Raw genomic sequence first — 8,433 nt, forward strand, 5'->3', positions numbered from 1 at the left:
GTTTTGCCTTCTTTGTAGATATCTTTTATGAGTTGGATGTACGCTTTTTCTACGCCTTGTTCTATTAAGGCTTAGAATACTGCGTTATGCTCAACATTGTCAAATGCCTTTTTAAAATCTATAAAAGAAGCCAAAGTGGAATCTGGTATTCTCTGCATCTTTCTGTTAGCTGAGTAATAGTTTGATTGTGATCTATTGTTGAACAGTCCTTTTTTTGAAACCTGCCTGTTCTTTGGAGCAATCTTCGTTGATGGAGGTTTGTATTCGGTTTAGGATGACTCTGGCGAATATTTTATATGTGGGTGCTAATAGACAGATGGGTCTGTAGTTACTGATGTCTTCTTTATTAATTTTTTATGCAGAATTATGGTCTTTGATGTTTTCCATTCAGTAGGTACTTTCCTTAATTGTATATTTATCGGGTAAACCTTTCCACTAAAGCATTAAAGAGTATTTGTCCACCCATTTTTATTTGATCAGATTTTTTACCGTCAATTGCTGGTGATCGATCATTTTTCATATGGTGGCTAGCCATTTTTACTTCTTCAGGTAGGACAGATGGTATTTCCAAATTTTCGTCTGGTACTGGAGCTGTGATTACTTGTTTAGATGAGTAAAGGTTCTCATAAAACGATTTTACTATTTTTTCCATTTCACCTTTATTTGTGTGTCTGTTTCCTTGATTGTCTATGAAGGCTGACGGTAGTGGTTGCTTTAGATTTATTTCTTTTTCTACTTTTTTTAGACTACTGCGGAGCCTAGCTACTTCTGCCTATTTTGTTGTTCTATATATGATATAAGAATTATACTCTCAGGGGACCTTGTAACCCCTAGAGAGCGCGTCCCCTGGGTGGCGGATAGGGGAGCCCACCATGTGTGTGTGTGTGTGTGTACATGCCCGTGCGTGTGTGTATATATATATACGGTGGGGTGGTCCGAATATACTGAATAAGGACTCGTGGACCAATAGGGCCATAAGGGGCAATCATCTTGATTGTAAGGGAAGCGGTACTCCCATGGACCCCTAGCTGGATCTATCCTCTCCTTTTTCTACTTTGAGGAAGATCCACTTACTTTAATCTTTCCTATAAGGCCTTAACAGCCAACTCTTCCTATAAGGCCTTATCAGCCAACTCTTACTGTATGACCCTTATGCTATTAGAGTACTCGAGGGTCATGGGGTATTTTCATTTCTGGCCTTACAACTATGTCCTCTCTATAAACCTTACTATATTTCTTCTATAATCTACTCTTTACCCTTCAATATACCCTGTTCCTCCCATGGGTTTAAATTCGGAAGAAGGCTAGTTCAGAAGCCTTAAGGTAGCAGCCCTACCACTGAACTATTCCATCATGCGGCTAGTCCCCTGACAAGGAGAACATAATCCTACTTGTAAGCTGACAGAAAAAGATAATCGGATTGAATCTATGGGAAACGACCCTGGAATGGAAAAGGGAAAACGAAAATGGAAACGACAAAATATAATACACATAGCAAACTGGAACGTAAGAGGAATAGCATATAAAGAAATAGAATTAGACCAGTTACTAAATGAAAGAAATTTTAAAATAGCAGTAATCACAGAAACAAAAAAGAAATTAAAAGGAACCATGAGTACTGAAAATTTTAATGTGATATACAGTGGAGTCGACAGACACCAAAGTGCACACGCAGGAGTCATGATTTGGATTCATAACTCCCATTCAAAAGAGTTAAAACATTATAAATCATGGAACGAAAGAATAATAGAAGCGAGAATAAAAGTAGATAGAGGCTATTTAACAATAATTGGTTTATATGCGCCAGAAGAAGGAAGAGAACAGGATGATATTGATTTTTATAATCAGCAACAAAACACATATAAGAAAATAAACAAAAATGACTACATAATTTTAGCACGAGACTTAAATGCAAGAATTGGAAACACAAAAATTAATAATAATATAGGAATACATGGCGAACACACTCTAAACAGAAATGGTAAAAAATTGATTGACTTTGTAGTTTATAATAACTTAAAAATAATGAATTCCTTCTATAAACATAAAGACATACATAAATATACTTGGGCAGCAAGAGGATGGAAACAATTTTAGATTACTTCATATTAAATGAAAAGACATCAAAATTTTCACTAGATGTTAGAGTTCACAGAGGATATGAAATAAGCAGTGACCACTTCCTTGTTAAAATAAAATTAAGATTACCACCTAAATGGCTACAAGTAACAAGAACAGAAAGAAAAATTGAAACATTTGCTTATAAAACTAGACTATTGAATGACACAAATGTACAATGGCTATATGAACAAAGAATTGACCAATATCTAGATAAAATAAAACAAAATGAAGAAATAGAAATAGAATGGCTTAATATAAAAACGATACTAAATGCAGCAGCAAATGAAAGCTTAGGAAAGACCAAAAAATTCAATAAAAGATTTTTTGATACAATCAAATTGAAATGATACAATCAAAGAAATAATTAAAAAGAAAAAAGAGGCCTATCACAAATGATTAAGCAGTAAAAGATTAGAAGATGAAATAGAATATAAAAGAATAAGAGCCATAGGCTAAAAGAGAAGTCAGAAAAAGACATAGAGAATCATGGAATAAATTTGTTTCTAATTTAGAACATGATTTATATAAAATAAGACCCAATGTATATAAGATTTTGAAACACCTAAATGCAGATACCAAAGAAAACATAAAATTAAACACTGAATTAAAATTTGAAGAATTTCTAAATTACTACACAGAACTGTGGACAGAGAAATATTTTAAAAAAGACAACTGGCAAACAATTAACGAAAATGAAAAGGAAATAACTGAAGAAGAATTAGAAATCAGCCTGAAAGAAACAAGAAACGGAAAATCACCTGGAGAAGATAAGTTAGGTTCAGATCTATATAAATACGCAGGAACAAGATTCAAAAAAAGACTCTTACTATTTTTAAATAAAATTTACTCAACTGGTATCCCCCCCCCCAATAGAATGGAAAAAAGCAATTGTGATTCCTATCTTTAAGAAAGGTAATAGAGATGACCCTAAAAACTATAGAGGTATCAGTATACTAAATTCCTGTTACAAAATATACAGCAGAATCTTAAATAACAAACTAATGAAATATTCCGAAAACTTTATTCTAGAGGTACAGAATGGATTTAGAAAAGGACGATCATGTATAGGCCCAGCCTTTTGCCTAAAATTAATAGTAGAGAAAAGAAGAGAATATAATTTGGAAACACATATTGCATTTATTGACTTTGAAAAAGCATTTGACAAAGTTAAATGAAACATATTATTTAACATATTAAAAGAAAGACAAATACCAAATAATATTCTAAAAGCTATCACAAGTATATATGAAAATAATCAAATACGAATAAGATTAAATCACGAGCTATCATATACGAGAGAGGTAAACCAAGGGGTCCGACAGGGATGTCCCCTCTCAGCAACCCTTTTTAATATCTACTTAAATGAAATAATAATAAAATGGAGTAAAAATTTACACCAAGGAATTAAACTTTCACCTACAGTTAACTTAAACACTCTCCTCTTTGCAGACGACCAAATAATAATTACAAATTCTGAAGATAACTTACAGAAAGATATTTTAAATCTAAATGAGATATCCAAAGATTATGGTATGATAATATCAACAGAAAAATCAAAAACTATGGCCTTTAGAGGACAAGACCCAGCAAGAACTAGAATAGTAATAGATAACAAGATCTTAGAACAGTTGAATTCATTTAACTAACTAGGATGTATGATCACATATCAAAAAAAAAATAAATCAGCTAACGCCTTTTTATTCTCGTATACGGGGAGTAGGCGAGGCCATTTCGCCCTATCTAACTTTTGGAGACTGAGTGGGCAGTTCAATCTCCACTGGTGCCTAATCAGAGATAGATGGCCCAAGGCTATCACTTATTAAGCGGTACACAGTGAAGAGAGACGGCGCAAATGTGCCGCCATCTCGTGGTCCCTAACCCTAACACAATATATTTAATGTCTGAAATAATGTGGATTCTGCGGTTGATTTTCTTGAGTTTTCAGGACGAAAAACCCGAGTTTCCCGGAGGGAAAACCTGCTTGCCCGTGCCAGAGATCGACTAACTCGGGAACTGGTCGAAAAAAGGCTTAGAAAAATTTCCTCTAGTCGCCGTCTAGACTCGAAACCAAGTCTTCCTTCGTGCGGACAAGCGCCATGGTGTGCAAACGCTACATCCACTGAGCTACACAATGAAAATTAAAAAGATATAAATGTAAAAATTGCAAAATATTTAAAAATAACAGGTGTAATTAACTCTATATTTAAACCAAACCTAGTTCAAAAACAAACCAGGCTAAAAGTATACAATACATTAGCCTTACCAGTCTTAATGTATGGAAGCGAAATCTGGAGAATAAAACAAAAAGACAAACAAAGATTAACAACAGCAGAAATGAAGTTTATGAGAAAAACTGCAAAGTATACCTTATTTGATCCCAAAAGAAACGAAGATATTATGAAAGAATTAAACCAAAACCAGTAATAGAAAAAATTAAAAAATATAAACATAAATGGATGGAACACGTTCAAAGAATGAAACAGAAAAAATTCCAAAACAAGCCTTAAAGTACAAGCCATTAGGAAAAAAAAAAACAGGTCGGCCTCTTAAACGATTCAACGATGACTTCTAAGGCCGGAACAGGCCATGCTAGGCCTAAATCCTTGATACGTATGATGGTGATGATGATGATATATGTTATAGACATCTTTGATATTGTGCCTCACTTGTTTGCAAATAATTTTATATTCTAGACGGTTTTTTCCTGTATCATTCAGTATTCTTCTTTTCTTCAATAGTTTTATTGTTCTTGCTGATAGGCGTTCCCTGGTCTTAGGAGCAAGTTCATATGAGGTTCTTTCTTTGCAGTTCATTAATTGATTGTTAAAGTTTGTTAAAACTTCGTCGATGTCATTTTTTAAATAATTATTTAGTATCTCATAATGCAAGATCCACTTCCTTTTGGAAGTGTATAAATTGGATCAAGGATTAAAGAAGAATATAATTCTTTTCAAGTATAATTTACTGCATATTTAATATTAAAAACTTATTTAGTCTGGAGTCATTCATGAACGTATCTTAAAATTGAGATATTTCCAACGTTCGATGTCTTTTAAATCAAGTGCTTTATTCATTATGCTACCAAAATCTTATCCCGTGAATATCCATTTTCTAAATTGTGGTAATTCACCATAACCCTTTCTTTCTTTTCGTGGAAAAACGACATTATAAAAATTTTTTATTTGCTACTCATTTCCAAGGACTTTTATCTTTCTTCTATATGACAATACCGTAAGTGAGTCAGCGTTATCATTGGATCTCTGAGTATTATCTAATGGGCTGCTCAAGGACTGGTAGCGCAAAAAATGTAGCACTCTCCATCAGAAAACAACCCTGCATTACTGTGGTGTGACTTGTTTTCCCAAAGAGAGCTCCGAAAATCCTGACAAGAAATGGATTTAAAAAAGTTTATGGCCCTATAAGAGATGCTTAAGTGGCTGTTACCATGTTTTGATTTTCGCAGTCTGCCTTACTCAACTTCCAAGTGCATGCAAAAAATGTAGTATGAATTCATAACGTAAAATATAAGGCGGATCCACATCCCAGCCGCTAGAAAACATCATGAGGAGAAAAGGAGAGAGAGAGAGAGAGAGAGAGAGAGGTCAAACCGATTTATGGAACACATGGCTGATTTTTCCAACTCTAAACTTCATGATGCTACTTCTATCACTAGTATGATACTTAATTAACTTTCTTACAACACTAATCATGAAAGGCAACATAAATGTCTATAACACTGGTGGTCAAAAGCCTCGTGTATACGATTACCAAAAATAACTAAAATTGTATCAAAATCAATAAAGCAAAAAATATAAACTTTGCTGTCCCGTATTTATATCAGATAATCTAATTATAAGGGAAGTCTCAAATAGCAGTCAAAACAGTCATTGTCTATTTCAAAATTTTAAAAACTACACTCTGCAAGACTCCTGCGATATAATGGCACATCACATTCGTGAAAGACGTGATATTCCACGCTGGAAAATAATTAAACAAAAAATACCATCTTTTTGATCTCTACCTAAAAATTGTTGCGCCTCTGGGTCATTATTTTCCTATTTTCAAAATGTTGTAGCTACCCTAACCTACTTAAATTTCAATATATCTAGATATACTGAAATCCAGCTTAACCTGTAATAAAATCATTATCACTAAGAAAATCGCATTTTCTAGTAATTGAAATTTTTTCTCAGATTAATCAAAAACGCAAAATATTTGTTATCAGCAATAACCAGGTGTAAATCTGTCCATACCTTCTTGTTGTTTGACAAATGTGGGGTTCTATTTACACATATATAACTTTATCAATAACAACTTAATTTACAATATTTGTTAGCGAATGATTTATTTCACAGTAAGACGAATAACTTCGACTGTACGACGGTACAGTGTCAATCTAAGTGGCAGAACAAAGTGACATGAGTATCTCACTTGGAAAATGTTGTATTGTCTTTTTTAAGTAAAAGTGAGTTAGGTTATGACGCTACAAACTAGAGCTTTTAAATCTTCAAAACACATACCAGTCACTAAATTAATAACTTTTATTTTACTTATAGTCATGTGACTGTCAATAGCGATCCTCTTCAATATGCTGGGCATAGTTCGGTGTGATATGAGTCGGGAACAGAATTAATTTAATGTTTCGGTCAGTTTCTGAAAACAGGAAGTTTGTTTGTTCGTACATGCCTTCTTAGACGACAGCAAAATCGTTCCTGACAGACTATCGTAGAACCACAATTAAGCAACATTGCTTCTCTAAGAGGTGTAATTGCCGTTCTACGACAGTCTGTCAGGAACCATACTGCTGTCGTCTAAGAAGGCTTGTACGGACAAACCGAACTTCCTCTTTGCAGCAATTGACCGAAGCATTAAACGAAGTCTGTTCCCGACTTCTGTTCACCTTTTGAGAAAACCAGTCAGCTCTGCTATTTTCAAAATCGTGGCTCCAGCCAAACCATCACCCACAATAAGCCCTTTATCGAACTCCGAAAGATCCTTTGTTTTTCCCATTGTGATCAACACTATTGACGATCACTGACCAGCAGCATTCTTATATACACTTGGTCATCGACTTACGACCGACTCCCGTTCTGACTGACAGGTCGAAAGTCGATCTGGTCGTAGGTCGGCCATAAAAAATAAAAAATAATTTTTTTTTCTTTTATGAAATTTACAAAATCAATTTTTAGTCTTTGCTTGTGTTGGGTTGTGGATCGTCAGGGTCATGTTCTTGTGTTGAGGTAGGAGACGTTCTCTTGATGAGGAACATGCTAAGCTTTGTTTGAACAGTTTATTTCTTTTTTTCTTCATATATCTCACGATAACAATGCACAGCATCTTAAATGATACGTTCAACCTTTGTGAATTGTTCGACATTAGGGTCCATTGCTTCAAAACTGGCGAGAGCTTAATTCAGTTGCGAAAAAGAATCTGATGAACTCTTTGCAGTGAATTTCTTTTCTGGCTCCTCTTCCTCTCTTGCTTTTTCTTCTGGCACACTCTGTGCTTCCAATTCAATCAACTCTTCATCCGAAAGTTCTTTTATTTCACAATCTATCAACTCCTCTAGGCCTTCTATTTCCCATTCTAATTTAAGATTTTACAAATTTAACTGTTTTTTCTGTAATCATTTCCAGTTCCTCTCCTTTTTCAAATCCTTCAAATGTATTCGCATAACATTTTAGACACTTTTTCCAAATTCGCGACATACACTTCTTTGTTACACATTCCCATGCGGTCGAAATATTCTTGATGTACTAAAGTATGTTGTACTGCTCCCAAAAGTCTCACAAACATAAATCAGCATCAGAATCTATCGCTTCGATGGCTTGTGCGAATGTCGTTCTGAGGTATTGAGCCTTGAATGCTGAAATAGCACCATGATCCATGGGTTGAATGAGAGGGGTTGTGTTAGGTGACATAAAAACCACTCTAACATCATGTTGAAGGTCGTCCAGATTAGGAGGGTGGCCAGGGGTATTGTCCATAATCAATAAAATCTTGAAAGGAACACCTCACGCCGCACAATATTCACGAGCCTGGGGAATAAAGCAGTTCATGGACAAGTCATCGAACAGTGCTTGAGTCATTCAAGCTTTAGGGTTTCAACGGTAGTAAAAGGGGAGTGTGTGTTTGTTGATGTGCTTAAATGCATGAGGGTTTTCTGAACGATAAATGAGAAAAGGCTTCAGCTTAAAACCCGCGGCATTCCCGCCAAGCAACAAAGCCAACCAATACTTAAAAGCTTTAATTCCTATCATCCTTTTTGCTTCTTTGTGCATGTATGTATGATTAGGCATGCGTTTCCATTGC

Source organism: Typopeltis vanoorti, chromosome 11, assembly GCF_054136105.1.
Source record: "Typopeltis vanoorti isolate ZY-2024b chromosome 11, IOZ_Tvanoo_1.0, whole genome shotgun sequence".
Lineage (NCBI taxonomy): Eukaryota > Metazoa > Arthropoda > Arachnida > Uropygi > Thelyphonidae > Typopeltis > Typopeltis vanoorti.